Source organism: Bos javanicus, chromosome 17, assembly GCF_032452875.1.
Source record: "Bos javanicus breed banteng chromosome 17, ARS-OSU_banteng_1.0, whole genome shotgun sequence".
NCBI lineage: Eukaryota > Metazoa > Chordata > Mammalia > Artiodactyla > Bovidae > Bos > Bos javanicus.
In genome coordinates this window covers 29,020,340-29,047,067 of record NC_083884.1, presented here as the reverse complement: position 1 = coordinate 29,047,067, position 26,728 = coordinate 29,020,340, and the positions used below count along the sequence as shown (strand labels likewise).

Genomic DNA, 26,728 nt, shown 5'->3' with positions numbered 1-26,728 from the left:
CATAGAAGATTTGTATTTGTTTCCATTAGTGGTAAAGAATCTGCCTGCTAATGCAAGAAATGAAAGATTCCTGGGTCGGGAAGATCCCCTGGAGGAGGAAATGACAACCCACTCTAGTATTCTTACCTGGAAAATTCCATGGACAGAGGAGCCTGGTGGGCTATAGTCCATTGGGGTGCAAGGTGTCTGACGTGAATGAATGACGAAAGCTTCTGGCAGAGCCCGGGCAGTGATATCAATCTGAGATCAGGGCCTGGACTAGGATGAGGCAAGGGAGGCCGTCTAGTGTGCAGAATTATGGAGGCACTCACTCTCAGAGTCTTGCAGAAGTGCCTTTGCATCCTAGTTGCCTCTCTTCTCACCATAGTCCCAGCCCTGCCAGAGACCACTATAATCTACTTCGAAGTTCTTCATTTATAGTGGGATCAGGTTATCTTGCTTCTCCTGCCAGTGGCCCCAAGATAGTTTCCTGAGACTTCCTTAATCCCTCTCCAGGTTCTTGACTCAATGCAGGAGTTTCAAGGCTCGCCTCTTGAGCAAGGGGCCCCAAAGCTCAGCTTCCTGATGTCAGTGACACATAAAAATTTATATTCTTGGGTAACTTGGCTTTCAGATTGCTTGTTGCTCACCATTTCTGTTCAGCTCAATTTTTTTTTTTTTTCTTCTCCTGTTGTTAGATTTTATTTTATTGTAAACCATCAGTGCATTGAAAAATATGTTACTCAAGATATAATTTTATTGTAGTGACTGAAACCCTCAAAATATGTAGCCTATAGTATGTTCAAAATAGTGATACATGATTTCTTTAAAAATCAACCTTAACATTTTTAAAAAGCAGATTTTTTTTCAGGATAATTAGTAGATGAAAAATGTAGACAATAGATTGAGTAATACATATTTGCCAAAAGATTGGTTTAACCTTAAATAATAAAATAATCCTTTATTTTGATTCATTCATCAGTCCTCAAAATAGTACTGTTAGATACTTGGTGATTTTCTCTCTTGACTGTGATTAAGCTCCTGCTAAGCAGGTGAGCCTCATCATGCTCAGAGAATGCTGATTTGCTTTATTAAGGTACTTTGCTCACATGCATCATTTCTGGATGTGGGATATGATCTGAAGGCCAAGAAAAATGAGATATTAAGCCTTGCAAGGTAGAACAGAATCACAATCTCACACTAAACCAATGGTGAATAAATACTCTAATTATTAAAGGTTCTACTTCAGTGATAATAGTAATGAGAGACAGTTGATGTAATTAAGAAACTGAAGTATCTTTGTTGGAATATATAAGCTTTTGTTACAGAATAACAGGAAGAAGAAACTTGAAATGCTCTTTTATCACTTAAAGAGCAAAAGCAGAATCAATTAGCCTGAATTTCAGATTTGTCTAATAATAATGTAGGCTCTGTCTCAGCACGTATGTCCTTCTCTATATAAAGAGGCATAGTACCCAGGTCTCTAATTTAAGCAGCTGGGGATACTAGGTATGATCTGTTCCACGGGCATCATGAATTAGTATTCATAGCTAGAGATGGATAGGCCTGGCTAAAATCAACGTTCAACCTGGATTAGTTAATTAGTGTGGCAGCCTTAGCAATGGCACCCCACTCCAGTACTCTTGCCTGGAGAATCCCATGGATGGAGGAACCTGGTAGGCTGCAGTCATGGGGTCGTGAAGAGTCGGACATGACTGAGCGACTTCCCTTTCACTTTTCACTTTCATGCATTGGAGAAGGAAATGGCAATCCACTCCAGTGTTCTTGCCTGGAGAATCCCAGGGACCGGGGAGCCTGGTGGGCTGCTGTCTATGGGGTCGCACAGAGTCTACACTACTGAAGCAACTTAGCAGCAGCAGCAGCAGCCTTAGCTTCACCATAAAAAATTGAGATAATGACATAAAATAATGATAAAAATTGAGATAATTGAGATAATAATCTTACCTCATTAGGTTATTTTAAGGATTAAGTGAAATACTACATGAATCATGCTTAGCAGAGAGGTTGATACAGAGTAAATGCCAAATGCATATAGTCACTATATGGGCTTCCCTAGTGGCTCAGATGATAAAGAATCTGCCTGCAATGTGAGAGACCTGGGTTCGATCCCTGGGTTGAGAAGATCCCTTGGAGAAGGGCATGGCTACCCACCCTAGTACTCTTGCCTGGAGAATTCCATGGAAAGAGGAGCCTGATGGGCTACAGTCCATGAAGTTGCAAAGAGTCAGACATGACTTAGTGATCAGCACTTTCACACATTTCGCTTTCTATCTGGTTTGGGGAATTTATGCCAAGTCATTTATAGGTATGATCTTCATGCCCCCTGTGATGTAGTGGTATGTATCCTATAATTGAAAGAAATAAGATATTTAATAAAGTTTTTAGAGGAAATTTGAGTATTTCATTAATGATGTGATGCTGCAACTACCATGTTGAGATATATCCGTTTAAATGCAGAGTTCCAAAGAAAAACAAGGAGGGATAAGAAAGACTTCCTTGGTGATCAATGCAAAGAAATAGAGGGAATCAACAGAATAGGAAAAACTAAAGATCCCTTCAAGAAGATTAGAGATACCAAGGGAATATTTCATGCAAAGATGGGCACAATAAAGGACAGAAACAGCATGGACCTAACAGAAGCAGAAGATAATAAGAAGAGGTGGCAAGAATACACAGAACAACTATACAAAAAAGATCTTAATCATCCAAATAATCACAATGGTGTGATCACTCACTAGAGCCAGACATCCTGGAGTGTGAAGTCAAGTGGGCCTTAGGAAGTATCATTATGAACAAAGCTAGTGGAGGTGATGGAATTCCAACTGAGATATTTCAAATCCTGAAAGATGATGCTGTGAAAGTGCTGCTCTCAGTATGCCAGAAAATTTGGAAAACTCAGCAGTGGCCACAGGACTGGAAAAGGTCAGTTTTCACTCCAATCCCAAAGAATGGCAATGCCAAAGAATGTTCAAACTACTGCACAATTTCACTCATTTTACTTCTAGCAAAATAATGCTCAAAATTCTCCAAGCTAGGCTTCAACAGTATGTGAACCGAGAACTTCCAGATGTTCAATCTGGATTTAGAAGTAGAGGAACCAGAGATCAAATTGCAAACATCCGTTGGATCATAGAAAAAGTAAGAGAATTCTAAAAGAACATCTATTTCTGCTTCATTGACTACGCTAAAGCCTTTGACTGTGTGGATCACAACAAACTGTGGAAATTTCTTAATGAGATGGGAATACCAGACTGCCATACCTGCCTCCTGAGAAATCTGTATGCAGGTCAAGAAGCAACCGTTAGAACTGGACATAGAACAGACTGGTTCCAAATCGGGAAAGGCTTTACATTGTATTCTTGCTTATTTAACTTACATGCAGAGTACATCATATGAAATCCTGGGCTGGATGTAGCAAAAGCTGGAATCAAGATTGCAGGGAGAAATATCAATAACCTCAGATATGCAGATGACACCACCCTTATGGCAGAAAGCAAAGAGGAACTAAAGAGCCTCTTGATGAACGTGAAAGAGGAGATTGAAAAATCTGGCTGAAAATTCAACATTCAAAAAACCAAGATCATGGCAACTGGTCTCATCACTTCATGGCAAATAGATGGGGAAACAGTGGAAACAGTGAGACTTTATTTTCTTGGGCTCTAAAATCACTGCAGATGTTGACTGCAGTCATGAAATTAAAAGACGCTTGCTCTTTGGAAGAAAAGCTATGACCAAACCAGGCAGCGTATTAAAAAGCAGAGACATTACTTTGCTGACGAAGATCTGTATAGTCAAAGCTATGGTTTTTCCAGTAGTCATGTGTGGATGTGAGAGTTGGACCATACAGAAAGCTGAGTGCAGAAGAATTGATGCTTTTGAACTGTGCTGTTGGAGAAGACTCTTGAGAGTCCCTTGGACTGCAAGGAGGTCAAACCAGTCAATCATAAAGGAAATCAATCCTGAATATTCATTAGAAGGACTGATTCTGAAGCTCCAATACTTTGGCCACCTGATGCGAAGAGCTGACTCATTTGAAAAGACCCTGATGCTGGGAAAGATTGAAGGCAGGAGGAGAAGGGGATGACAGAGGATGAGATGGTTTGATGGTATCACCGACTCAATGGAGATGAGTTTAAGTAAACTCTGGGAATTGGTGATGGACAGGGAAGCCTGACGTGCTGCAGTCCATATTGAGAAGTAATTTCCATAGTTCAATAATCTGCCATTAGTACTAAGTCAATCAAATTACCATAATTCAGAAGGAAGACAAATATTTTGGTCAGCATTATCTCCTTATGTGACACGGCCAGATGTTAGTTTTAAGTGGTTGAGTTAACCAACTCTATTCTAATCATATTCTTCATCTTATTTAAATGAATAATAGACATACATCTTGTGATACTGTGCTCTTGGTTTGTTGAAAGCCTATCACCAGTACAGTGTGAGTACAGGCCTTCTGTTCACTTTCCAACACTGCTCAGTACAGAGTGACATAGAGTCACTGGTTTTAGTGTAATCACTTAAGTTTATGCAGATCTCCATGAGACTTGATAGAAATATTTTGGAAAAAATATACTGACAGGAGAAGGGTTAGAAAACTATTTTTGATGTCTCTGGGACTTGAATAGAGAATGGTTTTTCCTAAAAAGATAGGCAAATGCAAAAATGATTTGTATACATATACATAAAAAATTAAATATAAAGAAATATAATTTATCTGTCCACCTGGCACATGAAGCTGTTTTTGGAACAATCAGCTTGAAGCTATCAAGAGACTTTTTGTGATTGCCTGGTAATTGACTCCACTTGTGGGTCAGACCAAATTGCATTAATTGAGTTGATCACAAATAATAGTCTCAAGCACCACTACATCTTGTGAATAATTACCTCAGGTACACAATACTATAAATAAGACTCTAGTTCTAAATCATACTTATTCAATTTGTTCTTGCTTGCTGAGGGAGGCATCTCAAGTGGCTTAAAGTTACTCAGCTAACACTGTAGGATTGTTACTGTAGGACTGACAAGAGGAAACATCCCACTGGCGTGTAGGATGATTACAGAGAATAGTCTTAAAAGGTAAGTAGATCGAGCACCTTAGAAGGTACAGAATGAGACATGAGCACGAGGCAACACTTCACACTGTACCCCAGTCTCTGAAGGGAACTCCTAAAGGTGCCATGAGTTTCCATTTTCACTCAAAATTCTTATGGCTTTTAAAACACCCAGTAGATCTTGGGCATTTTTGTGTATCTATATATCCCAATGAGTTTTCCAATGATAGAAGAGGTTCTGGCTACAGAGAGGTTTGTTCCCCCAGTGAAGGGTGAGCATTCCCTTTCCTTTCTGCTTCTATCCCTACTTGACACTGCATTCTGCCACCAGCGTGCGGTAGGCTTGACAGCGCCCGGCATTCCTGTCAGAGGAGCTGCGATTATTACTGGGTTCCTCTATGCCTGGGCTTCCCTCATGGCTGAGATGGTAAAGAATCTACCTGCAGTGTAGGAGACTCGAGTTCAATTCCTGGATTGGGAAGACCCCCTGAGAAGATTCCCATGGAAATACTGGCTACCCACTCCAGTATTCTATGGATAAAGGAGCCTGGTGGGCTATAGTCCGTGGAGTCACAAAGAGTCGGATACAACTGAGTGACTAACACTAATACTATGACTAGCTAAATTATGTAAGTGAGCAATTTAGCCCCTTTGAGCCTTGGTTCCTTATGTGGAAAAGGGAATCATTAAGATTATGTGAAAAAATAGCCTAATCAATACTAGCATTACGGACTGCTATAATTTTATGCCTGATTAATCTACTTCCCTATCCACTCCCAGGCCACTCATCCCTACATTTTTGGCCCTCTTATTCTGCTTCTTTGCTGCCATTCCAGGATTCATTCCTTATCCCTGCTGCTGCGGCTGCTAAGTCACTTCAGTCGTGTCCGACTGTGTGTGACCCCATAGACGGTGGCCCACCAGGCTCCCCCGTCCCTGGGATTCTCCAGGCAAGAACACTGGAGTGGGTTGCCAGTTCCTTCTCCAATGCATGAAAGTGAAAAGTGAAAGAGAAGTCGTTCAGTCATGTCCGACTCTTAGCGACCCCGTGGACTTCAGCCTACCAGGCTCCTCTGTCCAGGCAAGAGTACTGGAGTGGGGTGCCATTGCCTTCTCCTTATCCCTAGGTATTCTCTTTGACCTGACTGATTCTACTCTGTCCTCATGTTTCCTGGCTGACTCTTGGTTCCTTATTGTGGAAGAGTCCTTTTGATGTTTACATGTGGCTTTATGCCCTTACCTAGTTCTGACCTTGTCAGACTTTGTTGTTTAATCTTACTCAGGCTGTAATTGGAACATTCTCCCAACTGGATCCTGTGGCCTAGGTAACACCTCTAGGTGCCCCTTAATAATGGCAAATAATTGCTCAACCTTCCAAGAAAAATCACTCTTTCAGAGGGCTTCCCTCTGGAGTCCTGTTTCTTAATGGACCATCTGTACCAGAATTGGGCTTCCTAGGTGTCACAAGTGGTAAAAGCCTGCCTGCCTATGCAGGAGAGATAAGAGATGTGGTTTTGATCCCTGGGTTTGGAAGATCCCCTGGAGAAGGGCTTGACAACCCACTCCGGTATTCTTGCTTAAAGAATCCCCATAGGCAAAGGAGCATGGTGGGCAACAGTCCGTGGGGTCACAAAGAGTTGGATACGACTGAAGCCACTGAGCGAGTGAATACCAGAATCACCTGCAGACTAGCAAAGATGCAGACCCAGTGTCCTGCCCAGATTCTTGGGGGCTGAAGTCCGTGCATCTGTATTTTAAAAAAGAATTTCTGGTGATGCTTATGCACACTGAAGAGCTTTCCTGATACTTCTCCTCTACCCCAAAACTCCAGACCTTATGCTTGCCTTCTGTAATAGTATTCTAGTTAAACATGTTACCGTCAGAGTTTTGTTTTTTTTTTTTTTATAAATACTTTTTACTAGGTTGAGAAAGTTCCTTTTATTTCTTAGTTTACTAAGAATTACTATTGTGCACGGGTATTATTTTCTTTGCATTCAATTTGCTAATACTTTGTTAAGGATATTTGCATCCATTATAATGAAGGATATTGGGTTGTAATTTTCTTTTGTTATGATGTCTTTGCAAGATTAAAAATGGCCTAATAAAATGAGTTTAATATCTCCTTGTCTATTTTTTGAATGACTTTTGTTGGATTGGTATTATTTCTTTCTTAAAAGTGTGGTAGAATTCATCAGTGAAGCCACTTGATGCTTTTTCAAAAAGAGGATCTTTAAAAGCTACTAATACAGTTTCTTTACTTGATATAGGCTTATTCAGGATTTTTATTAGTAGTATGTCATTTAGTAACAAGTCACATTATTTACTAACAGTAGTATCAGTGGTCTTTCAAGGAATATATTTTATTTACCTTATCAAACTTAAACATGCAAAAACACTTATAAAATTTTTCATAATTATTTTGATTTCTATAAAGTCGGTAGCAGTATTGTCTTTCTCACTCCAGATATTGCTAATTTGAATCTTTTCTTTTGGTTCTTATTTAGTCTAGCTAAATATTTATTCATTCTACTGGTATTTTTAAAAACAAAACAAAAATCTAGTTTTTAGGTTCATTGATTCTTCCCTATTGCTTGTCTTTTTTTAAGTATAGGTGTTTAGTGCTGTAAAGTTTTCTTTAGGCTCTGCCATAGATTTATCCTACAAATTTTGATGTGTGTTTTCATTTAGTTTGAAATAGTTTCTAATTTCCTTGTGATTTCTTCAATAACCCATAGGTGATTTAGAAGTATGTTATTTAATTTTTATACATTTTTAGTTTTTCCGGATTGGATTTCTTTTTGTGATTGATTTCTAGCTAAATTCCATTTTGGTCAGAAAACATACTCTGTATGCTTTCAATGCTTCTGAATCATTGAGCCTTGTTTATTGCCAGCATGTGATTTATCCTGTTGAATATCCTATTTGCACTTGAAAAGAATGTGTTTTTTGCTGTTGTTGGGTGGAATGTTCTATAGATGTCAATTAGGCCAAGCTATTTGGTGGTGTTTTCCAATTCTTTTACATCCTTTATATATCCAAGTTGTGTGTGGGACAAGAAATGCATTCAAAGGTACAACATATTCAGTGATTTCTTCAGGCTTTTAATATTTGCTAGGCACTCTGGAGGGTTCCTGCATTCATTCTTAGAAGTTATCTAAAGATGTTTGGGGAATTTATTATCTCAGCATTTCTAATATTCTTTGACTTCCAAAATTTCCCAGTTAAGATTTTAGCTGCTCTCTTACCTGCCCTGAACTGTGTCTACCATTTCTGATAAATAAAGCTGTAGGTTTTTGCCATCTGAGCTGGGTGGGGTTGGAATGGTAGCTGGCAAGACGGTCAGACAACTCACAGCTGAGTGACAGTTTTCCAATGCGTAAACAGTTCTGAGGTGGTTCTTTGCTTTTGGTTGTTTTCCAGTGCCCTGAAATTGCTTAAATAACTTTTCCCTTTATAGTATTTGATTTCTGTGGAATGGAAATACCCAGTCTTCTCATGCCACCATCACAGCAGTGGATATCTGCTCTTTTCCTTAGAAACAGTGTTTTTTCCTTGCAGCCATGACCCTGGACATCTTGCTACCTTTAAGTTTCCTTTAAATATTAGAATGTCTTAGCACTTCGGAAATGCCACTTTTAAAGAAAAAAAAAAGGCAGAAATTCTTTTCTCATCTTGCTTCACATGTTCCCCTTAGGTAATCTCATTGATATCCATAACTTTAATTGTCACTATGTGCTATTTCTAAAATTTATATCTTCTGCCTAGATTTTTCCTTTGCACTCCAGACTCTTAAACTTATCAACTTACCCTTTTTCACTTCACTCTTTTGTTGACCCTTAAATACAAGTCCAAAGTAGAATGCCATCTTTTCTCCCTAACTTGTTTTTTTCCGGGAGTCCTTATCTTACTAATACAGCCATCATACACTATTATTCTTGAAATGTCCTCAGTATATCCATTCCTCTTCTTGTTGCTGCTGCAGCTTAGTCACTTCAGTTGTGTCTGACTTCATGCAACCCTATGGACTGCAGCCTGCCAGGCTCTTCTGTCCATGGCGATTCTCCAGGCAAGAATACTAGAGTGGGTTGCCACGCCCTCTTCCAGGGGCTCTTCCCAATCCGGAGATAGAAGCTGGTTCTCCTGCATTGCAGAAGAATTCTTTACCGCTGAGCCACCAGGGAAGCCCTGATTCCTCTCCTTATACCTCCATAAATAAAGACTTACCAATTCTGTTATTTAAATACTTCTTGAATATGGACACATTTTTTCATTTCCATTGTTGTCGTGTGAATCTAAACCATCATCTCTTTCTTGAGCTATTGAGAGCATTCTTATTTTTCTATCCAGACATCTTGGATCATTTTAAAGATATGTATCTTATTATGACCCATACCTGAAAATGTATCTGTATGTTTTTTATGATTTTATGATAAAAAGTATTATATTCAACGTGGTCTATGTGACCCTGCGTGATCTGATCCTTCCCAGCCCCTCCAGGCTCAGGTCATAGCACCATTTGTTTCACTCTCTGCTATTCAGTATGAGGATCTTTTCTCAGTTCCTAAACCACATACTTTCCCTGACTTCTAAGACCACTGTATTATAGGCTTTCAAGTACACTATCTCTTCATGCCCCCTGTTACATTTATCATGTAGTTATTCGTTTAATGTTTTCTCTGCTTTTATGTTGGCTGCCCAAAGACCCATGACTGTTTTGTTTGCTACTATAGCATCAATATTAAATGGAATACCAAGCACAGATTAGGCTCTCAATAAAATTTGTTTAATGAATGAATGAATTCAAAGGACATTATTGTCCTTAATGCATTTATGTATTGTTTCTGATCCACTGTATGGCTACTAAGATTAAAAAAGTCACAAATTACATAATCAGGCTAGCCCAAAGATTACAGATGTATAATAGGGTAAAGTGTCCTAGGGTCTCCCCTCCTCTAACAGCCTCCTAACTACAGATTGGTCTTCTATCCTGAGGTCATTTCCTCACCACTTTCTGATGTTTTTTGACTCTTAGTTGGGGTTGGGTAGGAAGTTATTGGAATCATGGAACTACCTCCCACTATTGGGAAACTTCTGTCAGCCATATCTTGACAACTTTCCTTAAGGTCTTTGTTCTGTTTAGACACAATGCAATTTCATTCTGTTCAATATGCAAGTTCCTCCCTTTAAAGTTTAGTGTATGTTATTAATTTTCTACTAAATAGTTAAAACATGCATGCTTTGACATCAGTAAATCCCACTTACTAGCTGTGTGACCTTTAGTGGGTTTCCAAACCTTTATTTTTCTCAACCATATGATGGTGTAAATGAGAGCACCTACTATATAAAGTGCTCTTTATATAGAAGAATGTTTGATGTTTATTAAACACTTAATAATGTGTCTAATATCTGACTCTATTTATTGATAGTTTCTTTACCATGTGTATTTGTCATTTAGTCATGTCTGACTCTTTGCAACCTCATGGGCTGTACCCTACCAGGCTCCTTTGTCCATGGGATTCTCCAGGCAAGAATACTGGAGTGCGTTGCCGTACCCTCCTCCAGAGGATCTTCCCAACCCAAGAATCGAACCCAGTCTCCTGCATCACAGGCAGATTTTTTTTTTTTTTTACCATCAGAGCCACCCTTTTCTTCCCAAGTTATAGGACTTAATTATTACTTAATTGTATAGATTCAGAAATCTTGGGGGACAGGAATCTAATTGATTAAATATTCCCTGAAAGTAGGGACTCTACCCTATCACAGTGCCTGGCATATAAAAAGTACTCAGTAAATATTTTGTAATGGGGTTTCTTTGAAAATAGGATCTAATTCCAAACAATCTCTCCCTCAAGTAGCTTAATTTAGTGTATTTGTTCTGTCCCATCAGAAACCCCCAAATTAGTTTGCATTAGATGACTGTCAGAGGTTATACCTTTTTAATTAACCCTAATTAAGGCAATTAGCATTAAATAACAGGAAAACTTTGCATAAGCTGATTCTAGACAGTATGGGCTCTTTAAATTCTTTGGGTTGCTGGGCCTTGCTGAAAGTGCACTTAAAATGTTTAAAATATCAAGGATCATGAGACTGCCTTGGTATCAAAGCAAAGCTAAACAAAACAAAAAGAAACACAGAAAAGAGATATCAGCTTCAAATAGGGTAACCAGTGGCCGTGGATACCTTTCAATCAGTCGGAGTTATGAACCAATTGCACTCCGTAGAGTTGAGTGGAGGTGAACAAAAATTAGGTCAATCGATTGAACTATTTTAACAAGCTAGTCAGAGTGAAAAAAAAAAAAAGAACTTAGCTTGGTGTACTGGCATCTGTTGGATAGGAAGCTGAAGTCAAGTGTGCTTTTTTTGTTATTAAGTTGCTCCACATTTGATGAATTTGAAGGAATTTTCTCTCTCTCTAATTGGCTGGTGTCATATGGATAGAACCTACCTTACATTTATTGCCACTTTTTACTCCTGTCCTCAGTTGGAGGCACTCCCAGCTGAGGCTGGAAAGGGGAATAATAAAGAGGCTATGCTTGGTTCTCTGTGGTTTTCACATCCTCAGTTTTCCACCGTGGGGAGTGGGGCAGATTGAGAAAGAAAGGGTCTTAGGGAATCAAATAGAGGGACCTGGGTATCTGCCAGACTCACACCTCCTTAGGCTGCTTTAATCAGGGCCACGAGCTCCTGGGAGATGGAGACAATTACGTACCTTCTGTTCTCCCTTGTATGGTATTTATCAAGTTTTCTTTCTGAAATGAAGGGGGGAAAAATCCCCTTTTCCTTTGTAATTCAAATCTGAAAAGTTACTTCTATTTGCCATTTTTTTTGAACTCTATTTCCATGACTTCCATGAATTGTGTTTGTGTATGTTTAAATTCTATATCCCCCTCCCCACAGCCATTCGATTTTCTCTTCCACTCTATTTAAATGTATGCCCAGAGACTGTGATAAGGCTGGTCAAAAAAGTAGATACTTGTAATCGCTAACTTCAAGTAAATCATGGAAGATTAACTTTATCTTTCCATAAAAGATGGAATAGTGTGTGAAATGGGCAATTTGAATATTTTCAGGAAAGAGGATTCTTGCCGTACTTGATTGCTTTAAGCCAATTGGAGAGATAAAAAACATTGAACACTTGCTCCCCCCAGCTCTTCTCCTACCAGCCACTCTCTCCTTTATGGAACTCACATTGACAACATAATGAACGCACAGCACAGCTGTCAAAGGAAGTGTTTGAGCACTTGTGAAATTACAGGTTGCTGCAGAAATGACTTAAGCATGCCATTATCTCTTGCTGCATTTAGAACAAATAAGCCACCTGCCCTTTAGGTATTATCTGATCTGTTTGAATAGAGTACTATATAGACCCACATAGAAGACTCCAAACATCCTCTCCTACAGTTCTGCTCAAAGAACTGCAGCTTCAGCATCTCGCTCTTCTCCTTCTCCGTGCTTTCCTTTCCGACTCAGCCTTTGCATACGTTATATAAACAGTCACATGCCTGTCTCCTGTGTTAAAGGAAGCACCGTTTTTGTGATTGCAGTTCTCTAGTCCTGAGGTGCTGTATCTGTGAGCTATGCTAGTCTGGCTTCAAACCTATGTAGCCTCTTACTGCTGAAGGAAAGTGAACGTGAATGCACCTCACAACTAAAAGCCCTTTCCTATCAGACATGGATTGAGTTTCAGAGATGGTTTATGACTGCACCATCCATCTGAAATGGATAAATGAGCTCAGATCCCTGGGCTGCATTACCATAGCTATTATCTCCTCAGCAAAGAAGAACATTCTAGGTTTGTGCTCTCAGGAGCACTACCCTGGCCTTTTCCGTGCTCTTGGCCCTGGTTCACCCTGGTTCAAGGGCACTGGGTGCTTCCTGCAGCAGTCAGGGTCCTGGGAAGATACCAGTAGCACGTTGGAAGTGGATAAGTGGAGAAAAGTTAGCTAAAGGGATTATTTGCTAAGGAAGGGGCAGCGTGTAGAAAAACCATCACAGATGATGTGGTACCTCAGGGCTTCTGTTCCCACCCCTAATCCTGAAGGGATAAGGAGAGAGAGCAGTTCCTGAACCCTAGAGAGAGGGGTGGGCATGGAGCAGACCAGCTGACAGGAGCCGTGACCTTCATCTGGACAGGACAGGACATGGCCAGCCTGAGGTAACAGAGCAGGGATGGAGCTGAGGGAATGCACCTCAAACTCACTCCAGATCTCCTGTGCGTCCTCACCAGTGCTGAACATAATAGGAATGCAGAGAGGGAGGCTGTGGTGCAGTCAGAGCCGCAGGTAAGTGGGCAGGTGGAGGATAGTGGAGAGTGGCCCTGAGGGCAAATGGAGAATAAATAATAGTTCTAATGGTTTCTAGTGATTTGCTTCTTAGTCACCTTCCCCAATTCCCATTTATCATTTAAATCGGAGTCCAAGTATCATTCTTAAAGCATAGCTGATTCTATCATATCCTTACTGAAAGACCTTTACTGACTCATTCCATAGGGCATCAAGTCCAAACCCGTATGGAATTCAAGGTCATACAAGTCTCCTTTCCAACTAACCTCTGAGCCTTTGTTAACTACTTCCCTTCTACTCCAATCTTTTTCTTTAACCTGATATTGTCTGAAACTTTCCCCCACCTCCAGTCCTTTAGTCCCTCTCTTCTCATAAAGATTTAACTCTTGCTAACTTTTCCCTTCTTTAAATGGTCACAAACATCACATTTCTTTGAAGCTACCTTCTGTCATCCAAGTCAAAATTAATCCTTCTTTCCAATATGATGCCATGGCCTTTTTGTTTTTTTCCCTTGTAATATCATAACACATTTTGTCTTATGAGTAATTGTGGGTGTGTCTGCACACATCTCTTGGTAGACTGTGAACTGTACAGCACCCACTTTGTGGCTTTGGGTCTGATAAGAAAGAATTCATGTTCACATAGATAGAATTGTACTGGTTGGAATATGCCGAAAGTAGCCAGAGAGGTGGAACTCAAGGATAAATCTTGGTCACATCTGAGTAGGTAGACAGAGAGAAGGCTTTCGAGGTGCCGTGTTAGTCTGAGGAGTGAATGAAGATCTGAATACAAGAAGAAAAAAAAATTCACAAAGGGAATCAGCTGTTGGAACAAAGTGAATGAGTGCAGCCTCTGACTTGCACAGAGCTATGATGTCCAGACCTATACTCATGGGTTCTGGTCACCTGAGCATCATCTCCTTGGCTAACTGTAGGGAAGAGTTGGGTCAGCCCATGCACATGAGTCTTTTTGAGGCCGGGGCTATGTTTTATTCATTTTTGTTATAATCCCTTTCTCCTCCCCTATGCACCTTTGGCACAATATCTGGAGCTTAGCAGGTGCACTAAACATGTTTGTTGAATTGACTGGAAGTCAGCAGATTTTATTTATATAAAAATATTGGATGGAATGTGAAAAGATATATGTGCATGTAATGATATTTTAAGAACAGTTAAAAGATAGCCTGCTATAAATATTTTTCAAAAGTGCATCTTTTGTATTTTCAGTGTAGGCTGTGGTACCCACTGCAGGTAAACTTGCCTTCAATAATGTTTCATAGTTGAGGTACGTTGGGTATCTGATGTCTGTATCCAGTGCTCGTGTGGAGTCTGAGTCACTGGGGATGGGGAGGAAACAAGGAAGTGAACTTGACTGTTGTGGTTCCTGAACATGTTGATGATGTAGGAAACCTTTGCTTGTTTTTCACATGTCTTCAATCCATGGTGTGTAAAAGAATAAGAATTCCATAGTTCAGTGTTGTCTGCATCACAATTACCTGGAGTGGGTCCTGATGAAAATGTTAGTTTTTGAGGCCCAGGCTGTGCTTTAGAATCAGAATTTAAGATGATTTCTATGAATATTAAAACTTGTGAAACGTTGCCCTGGACCAGTGGGGGCACATTAGAATCACTTGAAGAGATTTTTCTTTTTTAAACAAAACAAAACAAAACTTATGCTCAAGTTTCTCCTCTGTCCCCTCTGTCGAGCCTGTCTGCAGGGTCTGGAGTGGAGTCTCTAGCATGTCCAGTCAGTCCCCCAGCTGTCTGGGGTAACAGCACATTTCCCACAGGCCTTGGAGGCCTGCCACATTGATAGATTAGAAATAGATTATTCTAACCTCACACGGATGTAAAGGACAGACTAGCAAATGTACTGAGGAAAACGAATAGGGTGATAGGAAATATCCTAGCCTAGTTGCTAAGGGTAACAGTTCTGGGGTCTGAAGCCTGGGTCATCAGAACGTCTCTGGCACGGACGAGCTCTGTGCTGGCAGCATCTCTGTGAATCAAAACAATGAATACCTCAGAGGGTTGTTCTAAGGATTCAGACAAGTCAATGCAAATAAAGGATTTGAACGGAGCTTGTCATAGAGTAAGGTCCCCATAAATGTTAGCCACTGTTATCAATAATTACAGGAAAGAATTATCAACATGTTTTCCAAATATGGTAACAAGAAGAGCTGGCATGATAAAAGAGTAGCCAGAGGACTAAAGGTTTACATGTTTTGTGAGACTTAGTGATCAGAAATAGAAACAAGGAGTGGAGGTTGCTTTTTGATTAGGATCAATATGCAGAAGAATATTTTCACAACCAGTGGGCTTCCCTGGTAGCTCAGCTGGTTAATGATCTGCCTACAGTACAGGAGACCCTGGTTTGATTACTGTATCAGGAAGACCCCCTGGAGAAGGGATAGGCCACCCACTCCAGTATTCTTGGGCTTCCCTGGTGGCTCAGACAGTAAAGAATCTGCCTGCAATTTGGGACACCTGGGTTTGATTCCTGGGTTGGGAAGATCCCCTGGAGAAGAGAGTGGCAACCCATTCCAATATTCTTGCCTGGAGAATCCCATGGACAGAGGAGCCTAGTGGGTTGCAGTCTGTGGGGTTGCAAAGAGTTGGACATGACTGAGCAACTCTTAACATTTTAACGATCAGTACCCTCTAAACTAGGGGGTAAATGATTGTGTAAGGTAGTGAGTTCTCAGTTCCTGGAAATATTCCAAAACCATTTAGTTGATCGACCATTTATTTGGAACTTTGTAGGAAAATTCATGTAAAGGGCAGTGATTTGGACTATAAATACAATTGATAAAACTTGACAATGGTTTTTAAACTCTAAAGGCCCCAAAGTCCAGTTATTTATTTTTCCTACTATAATTGCCTCTAAGATCTAACTCTCAGAGCCCACAGTCCTGTGGTTTTATCTCAGTTTTTGGAAATCATTTTGGTCGTTTTCTCCTTAATCTTGTTGGAGAAAGCAGTTAAGAGTAATCACTGAAGGAGAAGATGTGTAGATGGTCTTATTTAAGGCTTTCATTTATCATGAGATGTAACTGCAGTTAGGTTTAAACAGATATGAGTGCATGCTACATAAGACACATGCCCAAGGCAGCTCAGAGAATTTATTCTGATAGGATTACTGTTTTTTTTTTAGTGTAATGATGTATTTTCAACATGAAAGTCCAAGAACAAAACTTATTTATAAGGCAGTAAATCAATCCCATTATCAGAGCACTGGAGATTTTAGTTAAATAATGTGCCAGATGCAGACCTCCTTGGGTCCCAGCTCTTAGACATAGCTACAGCTCTCACCAGTTTCTTATCTTGTTGTTGTGTTGTGTGTTATTTGCTCAGCTGTGTCCAATTCTTTGCGACCCCATGGACTGTAGCCTGCCAGGCTCTGTCCATGGAATTCTCCAGGCAAGAATACTGGAGTGGATTGCCATGCCCTCCTCCAAGGGATCTTCCCAACTAAAGGATAGAACCTGGGTCTCCCAAATTGCAGGCAGATTCTTTATTGTCTGAGTCACCATCTTCAGTCCTAAATATAAACAGAACTTCATTAACTCATTATTTGTTTGAAAAGGATGGATAGAGTAACAGGAAAAATTAAATGGAAAAGGAGTTGAATGTGTGTGTGCGTGTGCATATCTTTATGAATATATTATTGCTGTGGATTGAATTGTATCCCCTTAAATTAACATACTGAAGCTTTAACTCCCAATGTAATGGTACTCTTGAGAGCTGGGGCCTTTGAGAGGTAATCAGGATCAGATGGTGTCATTAGGGTGGGTCCCTGCCGTGTGCTTAGTGCCCTGTTGGTTTGTATAAATTGGCCCCCACACGTTGGAGGACAGATCCAGAGAGAGAGGAGATCACTCCAGACCATATAGGTGGCAGTTATCAAGAGTAAAGAGACTTACACAGAGGTGACTGCGGGATAAGCAGATCACTGTAACTACCTGCCAGGATCATAAAAGTTAATATGAAAACCTTGATAGGTTTCAGTCATGTTTTTGATTCATTTGACTCAACAACATATTCTCTCGAAGCTGCTTCCTTGAAACCTGAAAAATGTATATTCTAAGGACAGGGAAAGGGATCATGAACCTCTGATTGCCCAGGGGCAGCTTTGAGGGTCAGTCAACGGTCATGTCCTTCCAACAGTGCCCTTGTAACAAGAGAAGGAGAGAACGTCTCTCTCTCTTTCTACGTGTGCATACACAGGGAGATGACAGCTACTTAAGGCTAAGAGGAGAGGCCCCAGAGTGAAACTTACTTTGCTGGCACCTTGATTTTGGGCTCTTCAGCCTGTAGGACTGTGAGAAATAAATTTTTGATGTTTAAGCCACCTTATGGGGCTTCCTTAGTGGTTTAGACAGTAAAGAATCTGCCTGCAAAGAGATCCAGGTTTGATCCCTGGGTCAGAAAAGATCCCCTGGAGAAGGGAATCGCTACCCATCCCAGTATTCTTGCCTGGGAAATCCCACAGACAGAGGAATCTGGCAGGCTACAGTCCATGGGGTTGCAAAGAGTAGGACATGACTGAACAACTTTCACTTTTAGCCAACTTATTATGCTGCTGCTGCTGCTTAGTCGCTTCAGTCATGTCCAACTCTGTGTGACCCTATGGACTGCAGCCTGCCAGGCTCCTCAGTCCACGAAATTCTCCAAGTAAGAGTAGCCATTCCCTTCTTCAGGGAATCTTCCCAACCCAGGGATGGAACTTGGGTCTCCTGCACTGCAGGCAGATTGTTTACCATCTGAGCCACCAGGGAAGTGTATTGTTGTTGTATAGTTGCTAAGTCATGTCCAACTCTTTGTGAAACATGGATTATAGCCCACCAGGCTCATCTGTCCATGGGATTCTCTAGGCAAGAGTACTGGAGTGGGTTGTCATGCCTTCCTCCAGGGGATCTTCCCAACCCAGGTATCGAACCCAGGTCTCCTGCATGCAGGCAGATTCTTTACCACTGAGCCACCAGGAAAGCCTAAGCCACCTTATATACATTATTTTATTATGGCAGCCCAGGTTGACTAAAACAGATGTCGTCTGTTTTACAGACTACAAAGCAATTTGTATTCATTTATTCATTCAACAATCATCAGTTGAGTACCTAATATACAGAAGGCCTGAAGCACTGAAAGACAGGTAAGTCACACCTTCTGCCCTTCAGAAATTTATAATGCTCATATGAATAATGTAAAACAGAATAGAGTAAGCAGGGATTTGTAGAAGGTGCCTGTACTTGATTTAACCCTAACTGAAAGATGGTTTTCTTTTGGAAGTTTTGATGAAGACTAGCTTTTGACCCTGGAGAAGGAAATGGCAACCCACTCCAGTGTTCTTGCCTGGAGAATCCCAGGGATGGCGGAGCCTGGTGGGCTGCCATCTATGGGGTTGCACAGAGTCGGACACGACTGAAGCGACTTAGCAGCAGCAGCAGCTTTTGACCCAAGACTTTAAGGAAGAATAAGACTTTTAAATGTTAGAGAAGATGAGCAGAGAGGCTATTCCAAAGTGTGAGTGAAGGTACAGAGAACTGAAAATGTGTAAAACCAGTGGCGGGGAACTTCTGTACAGAGAAATGATTACCGATGATATAAACTGAGAAGTTCCTTTACTTCTGCACCCTGCCTGGTAAGCCCACTGTCTAGAGAAGTTGAGTTCTCAAGAAATAAAATAATATTTTTTGAGTGAACTGGGACTTTTGGGAAACTGATAAAAATATTATTAATGTAGAATTAGATTTTCTTTCAATTTAAAGAACTACCACATTAAAAGAAAAAACCAATCTTTTAAAGGCAGAGAGACAGATTTGCCTGAGTCTCACATTGGTGTATTTACAAGCAAACATTGAATCAAAAGGATGAGCTGCCAATCTCAACAATGAGGTAGCTGTAATATGTTAGATGGCTCTTCAAGGAGGAATATTTGTAGAGTACGAGTGGGAGAAGTTATCCAAGAAGCTTCCGGTGGGAAGATTGGGAGGTAGATACTGTAAGCCAGTGGCAGAGTGGAGGTAAGGAGAAGGGAGATTTAGGCTAACCTGATAAGAATACGTGCAAGTTCAGTCAAATGTTCCTCATGTTCTTAGGTCAACTTCTGCCAAGGCAGTTGTCTCTTTGCCTGTACTCTGAAAGCAGTTTATCTTTTTTTTTTTTGAAATCTGATCAACATTTTAATCCAAACTCAACATATTTTGACACACATATTTGAACCATTTACTACATCGTGCAAGACAGAAAGTCGATTAGAGTATCTTTACAGTCCTATGAAGAAAGTAAAGTACAATTCAGAAAAGTTATATCTTTACATTAACCAACAAAAGCTCAGCACTTGTACTTCACTGTCTTAGATCACTACAGGGTTTAGGGGTGATCTCTGTAGAAGCAGATTATAAAAATGTCTTCTGCAATTGAAGTACTTTCCACGTTGTTCTCTGTTTGCCTCATCTATTTCTCCAGCTAGATTGTGAGCACATTTACATCAGGATAAGTGAGTGTTAATCACTTAATTGTGTCTGACTCTTTGTGACCCTATGAATTGTAGCCCACTGGGCTGCTCTGTCCCTGGGATTCTATAGGCAAGAATACTGGAGTGGGTTGCCACTCCCTTCTCCAGGGGATCTTCCTGACCCAGGGATTGAACCCAGGTCTCCTGCCTTGCAGGAGCCAGGATAGTAGCAGTTATTTTGTAGCTCCAGATCTAACATGATGCCCGGCAATTATTATTTGCTTATGTAACTATTTGCTAAATGGTGGACAAATTAATGATATAGCATAGCTGAAATTTTGCAGAGCAAAAATTACTCAGTAATACAGAATTAGTGAATAGAATTTGGGAGTAGGAATGGTTAATTGTGGGACTTGAGATGTTGCAGAACACAGATTAAAGCTGCAGGGAAGTGTTAAATTGATTAGGCATTTTTCAACGTATAAAACACTCACTGAGGAAAGAAGGAAGAATCGTTAACAAATAACTGTTCTCACAAATCCAAATAGTGGGGTAGGTAGGATGAAGAATAGAGGATCACTCAAAACTGGGGTTTGATAGAATAGAGTGGAAAATCATATTTAAAGTGCAACTTTACAGTATCAAGACCAAGTTCCATTCACTACATTGGAAAAATATTATTAAGAAGTCATAGAAACTTGATATCCAATTTTCAAATATTCCATTTTCTTGATGATTCACATCTGAGGATCAGGAGATGTTCTGAAAGTAAGGAAGTGCTCACTTGGTCACCACCCACTAGTTTTTATAGGGGTTACTTGGGGACCCATATGGAGAAGGCAATGGTACCCCACTACTCTTGCCTGGGAAATCCCATGGACCGAGGAGCCTGGTGGGCTACAGTCCATGGGGCCGCTAAGAGTCGGACACGACTGAGTGACTTCAGTTTCACTTTTCACTTTCATGCATTGGAGGAGGAAATGGCAACCCACTCCAGTGTTCTTGCCTGAAGAATCCCAGAGACAGAGGAGCCTGGTTGGCTTCCGTCTGTGGGGTCGCACAGAGTCAGACACGATTGACGCGACTTAGCAGTAGCAGCAGTAGGCGACCTATAACCATCTGAATGTATATTGCAATCCTTCCAGGATTTCGGTTGACTGAAGTTTGATTCTAGTGAAAAGGCCTTATTCCACTAAGTGACTGGCTTTATTCTATTAGCTGTTGCTGCATCATAGCCGACGCCGAAAACAATCTGCTTATGTCAGTTGCCATGTCCCAATTATTTCCTAGCACATTTTTCCCCTTTCTATACCTATTGAGACAAAAATCAAAGTTTAAAAAATGTGCAGAATTCATAGCTCACAGTAAAACAGACTATAAAATGCCAAGAACTCAAAGCTTTCATCTGGCCTGTCAGGAAAAGCCCTCTAATTCTAATTTGAATTAGGCCAGAGATGCACAAAATAATTTGAGTAGCTGCTGGTTAATGAGCTGTAGTTTCCAGGTTGGGCCTCTGCATGCTTCCCCTGGAGTACACTGCTTGCTAAGTAATCCACTCTCATTATATCCTCAGCCCAAGGAGTGGCCCATTTGGAGGCGATGTAATGATGTGATGTTATATATCACAAAAATTAGAGAGAGAGAACAAGAACCGATAGGTCATCTGGACTCTCCCCTGCCAGGGCAGGCTCATTCTCCACAATGTTTCCCTGAGTATTTCTGTCCAGGCCTGTTTTAAATGACCTGGGCAATGGAGCTCAAACCTCTTCCCCTGAGAGGCCGTGTGGCAGTATAATAGGCTTCGCTGTTAGCAAACTCTTCCTAGATGTTGATGTTCGGCCTAAGTTTTCTTTTGCTCAATTTCATCTCATTACTGCTGTTATTCCGCTTTTGTGCACCCCAAACAATCCCCCTCTCTCTCTCCTTCATGTTCACAGTTTCCTTACACTTGTAAATGTTTTCCTTGCTCCTCTTAGTCATTGCCAGGCCACAGAATGTTTGCCGTGGTTTGTAAAAAAACTTTGCTCTTCCTCCATCCACGTTTGTGACTCCCCTCTGATTTCTTCCTTCTTTGGTCAAAACTTTCCTGATTTGCGAGGGTCTAGAACAGCATGCTGTATTTCATACCAGATGATGCTCCTGAGATCATCAGGGCATTCTTCCACTGCTCCGTGACGGATGCTGTTGTGTACACAGCCTAAAATTGCATTGCTTCTCTTAGCTTCCAAACCACACCAAGAAAGTGGAGGTCTGATGTACTATCAGGGCTCGCACTCTGTTGAGCCAGAGAGAAGACATACTCACCTAGGAGCGATGATTAGGCATGTGAATTTGGCCATTTTTCTTTTCAAAAGTCTGCTTTAGGCTCTCGGCTTGATTAAAGTTTGATTAAGGACTGAAGAGAAAAACAAATTACCCCCAATACAACGTTAAAAATAATAATACCTCATACTCTGAACCAGAGTATTCTTTTTTTTTTTTTTTTTTACCTTGTAATTGCAGTGTGATGATAGTAAAGTAAATGAGTTGTAACTTTACATTCCTTCATGAAAGGAAAGAAGCACAGGGTGTTGGAAAAGATATTCTTAAAAACATTGCAGTTTCCTAGTTTGAAGGAATGGATGGATAAATGAGAGAAAAGCAGAAATGAGAAATTATTAAACCTCAATTTCCATTGCTCTGAAAGATGAGTTCACACATAGGTACAAGGCCAACTCTAACAGAAAAGATTCTCTGAAATATTTTGCTGAACTTAAGTTATATCCCATGGGATGCAAATGTGTGTTTAATGAATTAATATATGTTATAATATCATTTAACAGATATTGTGTGGATGTGTTATCTGTATTATTTATTCTAGTAATCACAATATAATGAAGTGAAAGCTATGCTATTTATTGTTATTTGTGATTCTACTTCTTTGCCTTGAAGTGCAGTTGACCATGTTTGTTCAATATGAATCAACTTATTTTGAGGGTTACATCTTAGACTGATTTCTTCATAATCTATGAAGATGTGGTGTCACTTGAAACTATGACTGGGAGAAATTTTGTACTTTTTTCTTCTTGCTTTACCTTAGCTTACCATGCAGGTAGGTGAGTGTGAGGTTGGCCCATCGACCCTCTGCAGAGCTGAGTCACAGTAAGAATTGCTACCTCCTGGGAATTTTTTTTTAAAACATCAATTGTACCCAGGATGTGATTCACTATTTTTAAAAAATATGTATCTGGCTATGCTGGTCTTAGTTGTGGCATGTGGGTGCTTAGTTTAGCATGTGGGATCTAGTTGCCTGACTAGGGATCAAACCGAGGCCCCTTGCATCGGGAGCTTGGAGTCTTATTAACCACTGGACCACTAGGGAAATCCTCAGCCTGGGAATCTGGACAAATGGTGAAAGTTGCAGTCTAAATACTGCTGCTGCTGCTAAGTCGCTTCAGTCGTGTCCGACTCTGTGCAACCCCATAGACGGCAGCCCACCAGGCTCCCCCGTCCCTGGGATTCTCCAGGCAAGAACACTGGAGTGGGCTGCCACCTCCTTCTCCAGTGCATGAAAATGAAAAGTGAAAGCGAAGTTGCTCAGTTGTGTCCGACTCTCCGAGACCCCATGGACTGCAGCCCACCAGGCTCCTCTGTCCATGGGACTTTCCAGGCAAGACTACTGGAGTGGGGTGCCATTGCCTTCTCCGTCTGAATACTAGCCTCCATTTTTTGATCTTCAGTTAAAAAAAAAGTATATGTATGTATGTATAGCATTTTGACCAATAATATGATCTTGAGGAGTCCTGGTACTGTGCCGGTCACTCTTGGGTTTGTGGGAAAAGAATAAGCTTTAAGCATGACCCGCATGGAGATTCAAATGCCATGTTAGAGACAAGACTAATACACAGAAGTGAGCAAACTATCAATGGTTATAAACCTAATGTCCTGTAAATTTATCCTTTTAAGTAATATAGGAAAGTCTGAAAGTATGATTGTTAGTGACACAAGGGAGAGCTATTGGGATGCAGGCCTATATTGCTATAATGAACACTTATTTAATGCTTGCTACCTGCCAGGAATAGTGGCAGATAGCAAGCCAATGTACAATGATGGATTACCTCTTTTAACCTTTGCTAATCCCACATTTTTATTGATGAGCCTCAGAGAGGCTAAGTAACTTGACTAAATTCACACAGGTATTAAGTAGTGGAGTTGAGATTCATACACAGAACTTCTTCAAAATAGAGCTTATGGTATTAATTACTATAAAATAAGGATTCTAACTGGGTCTTGAAGTATAAATATTATTAGCAATTCAGTAAGGATTTTCTGGTATTACTTGGCATCTGACCAAGGACTCCCATAATGCTTGACTTCTTCCTCATACCCACAGCTGCTTCTTTTCTTATGAGAGCCCAAGGGAGAAATGTACATAAGAAATGATGGCAATTGATACATGAAGTAACACTCTGCCAACAGTGTAGAGCTCTGCATGTGGCCTGCATAAATGGGTTTCTTCTTTCATCTGCTTCCAAGTCTTAACTCCACCGAGACACAGAGAATGTCAGATTCTCTCACAACACTCCTGGCAAGAGGAGAGACAAAGATGGTTAGGTTTATCCAAGGATACAGGTACTATCTCAGCCTAACACCATGGGGCACAGGGCATCGGAGAGTACCCTGTATGTGCTCTATACATGCTCACATATGTGAGTTGCTAATGTCCTGTCCCCCCGAATGCCAGTTGTAGCCCATCTACAATCATGGGAACTGGTTCCACTAAGATTAATATTTGAGAAAGAGAAGAGGCATGGAGACCTTGCCTCTCCTCATTACACTCGTGATAATAAAGAGGAGGAGAAGGAACCAGGTATCCCATGCTCGGGGAGTCCAAGTGTGAATGTTGACTATATTAGAGATACAAGAGACTCTTTGGTTTTCTGAATATACAGAGTTTGGAGGGCCCCTGGGTTATCTGGACGGAGGTGTTCTGTGGGTGACTGGAGCTACCTAGGTGAGGAGCCAGTGCTTGAGGTTCGGGTTTGGAAGTCATCTTTTCAAACATGTCAGGAAAGAGCAGAGGGCAAGTAGATTGAATCTTCAAGAGAAGTGACTGAAAATGGGCCATTAGTTATAAGACAGTCCAGCAAAAAAGGAATACAGGAAAAATGGCAGTAGAAGGTGGTGGGGTAGGTGCAGACAGAGCAGTAACTCCAAAAAGAAGATAATTTTGAGAAGCAGACCCCAATTATCTATACTGGACAGTTTAGAGAGGCCTAGAGGGATATAGTTCCCCAAAGGACTTTTAATCAAAAGGGAGTTAACAATGACCTTTGAGAGAGTAGTTTCAGTATAATGGAGGGAATGGAAATTCAAGTTATGGGAGTTTGGGAGGGAATGTTAATAAGAAATAGAAGTAAAGTAAAAGTTGTTTAATACATAATTCTCAATTGTGGCAATGAGATGGTGCAAGAGGGAAGTAAGACCGAAGATTATCGTATGGAAGAGAGGTAGGGGAAAGTAAAACGGTGGCTGATGATGGCTGATGTGACAACACACCACAATACCTGATATTTCCTCATTTGTTTGCTTGCTGATTGAACAATCTACTGTCTGTCACTTCCAACTAGATGTGAGGTTCAGCAGAATGGGAACTTTGTCCATCATGATCAAAAGGGAAGACTTCCACTGGAATGTAATATCCATGGGACCTCCTCTTTTTTGTTCTTTGCTAGATCTGCCATAATGCAACAGTACCTCCCACACAGCAGAAGTGAAAGTGTTAGTTGCTCAGTCATGTCCAACTCTTTGTGACCCCATGAACTGTAGCCCTCCAGGCTCCTCTGTCCAGGCAAGAATACTGGAGTAAGTAGCCTTGGCCTTCTCTAGGGGATCTTCCTGACCACAGACTGAACTTGGGTCTCCTGCATTGCTGGCAGATTCTTTACCTTCTGAGCCACCAGGAAGTGCTTGATAAATATTTGTTGAATAAATGTATGTCTCATTCCTCAGCATCTACCATAGTGGTTAGCACATAGTGAGTGCTCAAACACTCACACTCATTGTTGATAAATTTTTGGTGAATAACTAAGAATTGAAAGGTGATGTTGTGATCCAGTGGAAGCTAAATGGTGCACCTTTGTAGTGGGTCAGGTAGCATGTTCTGTTATTTTTCTCTCTGAGTTCTTAGTGGCCAAAAGCAATGGAATAATATTATTAATAAAAAGAAAACAGTTAATGTCTTTTGTGACTCCACTGTGTTCCACTTGATATTCTAAGTGCTTTCTGCATTGAAACTTGCTTTATCCTCAGAGAAGCTATATGGCAAGTACCATTGTCATCCTCTTTTACAAGGAGAAAACTGAAGCGCAGAGAGATTTAGCAGAAAAGATGGCCGAGAAGATTCAGAATTGGGGATTACAACTCCCGACAGTTTAGGGGTGACAAATTCCAATATGGTAGTGAAGACAACATTAAAATGTCTTCCTGTGAAGTTCAACAAGGTCTGGAGCCCAGTGGAATCAGGAGGAGGTGGCCATTTAGAAGCAGGTGAAAGGGAGTATTGGTGAACAGCCTGGTGAGAAGGAGGGAATCAGAGAGTCAAAAGGTGTCTTAGAGATCATGTGGAAGAATTCCTTTATCTTAAAAAACACTATTTTGACTAATCCCTAACTGAAATTATGCATTTCCTTAAATTAAGAATGTAGCCCACAAGTCACAGTATTAGAGCAGTATCTTTAATTTTATCCGCTTGGAAATCCCTGGTGGGTAAAGTATCTGTCTGCAATGCAGGAGAACTGGGTTTGATCCCTGTGTTGGAAAGATGCCCTGGAGGAGGGCATGGTAACTCACTCCAGTATTCTTGCCTGGAGAATCCCCATGGACAGAAGAGCCTGGCAGGCTGCATTCAGTGGGGTTGCAAAGAGTCAGACCTGGTTGAGTGACTAAGCACACACA

General features: G+C 40.8%; 1 long non-coding RNA gene across 1 annotated transcript in view; it reads left to right on the top strand.

Annotated features, from left to right (window-relative positions):
• The window catches only part of LOC133228608 (uncharacterized), a 138,781-nt gene that overhangs the window by 100,435 nt on the left and 11,618 nt on the right, over window positions 1-26,728 (top strand). The window lies entirely within an intron of this gene.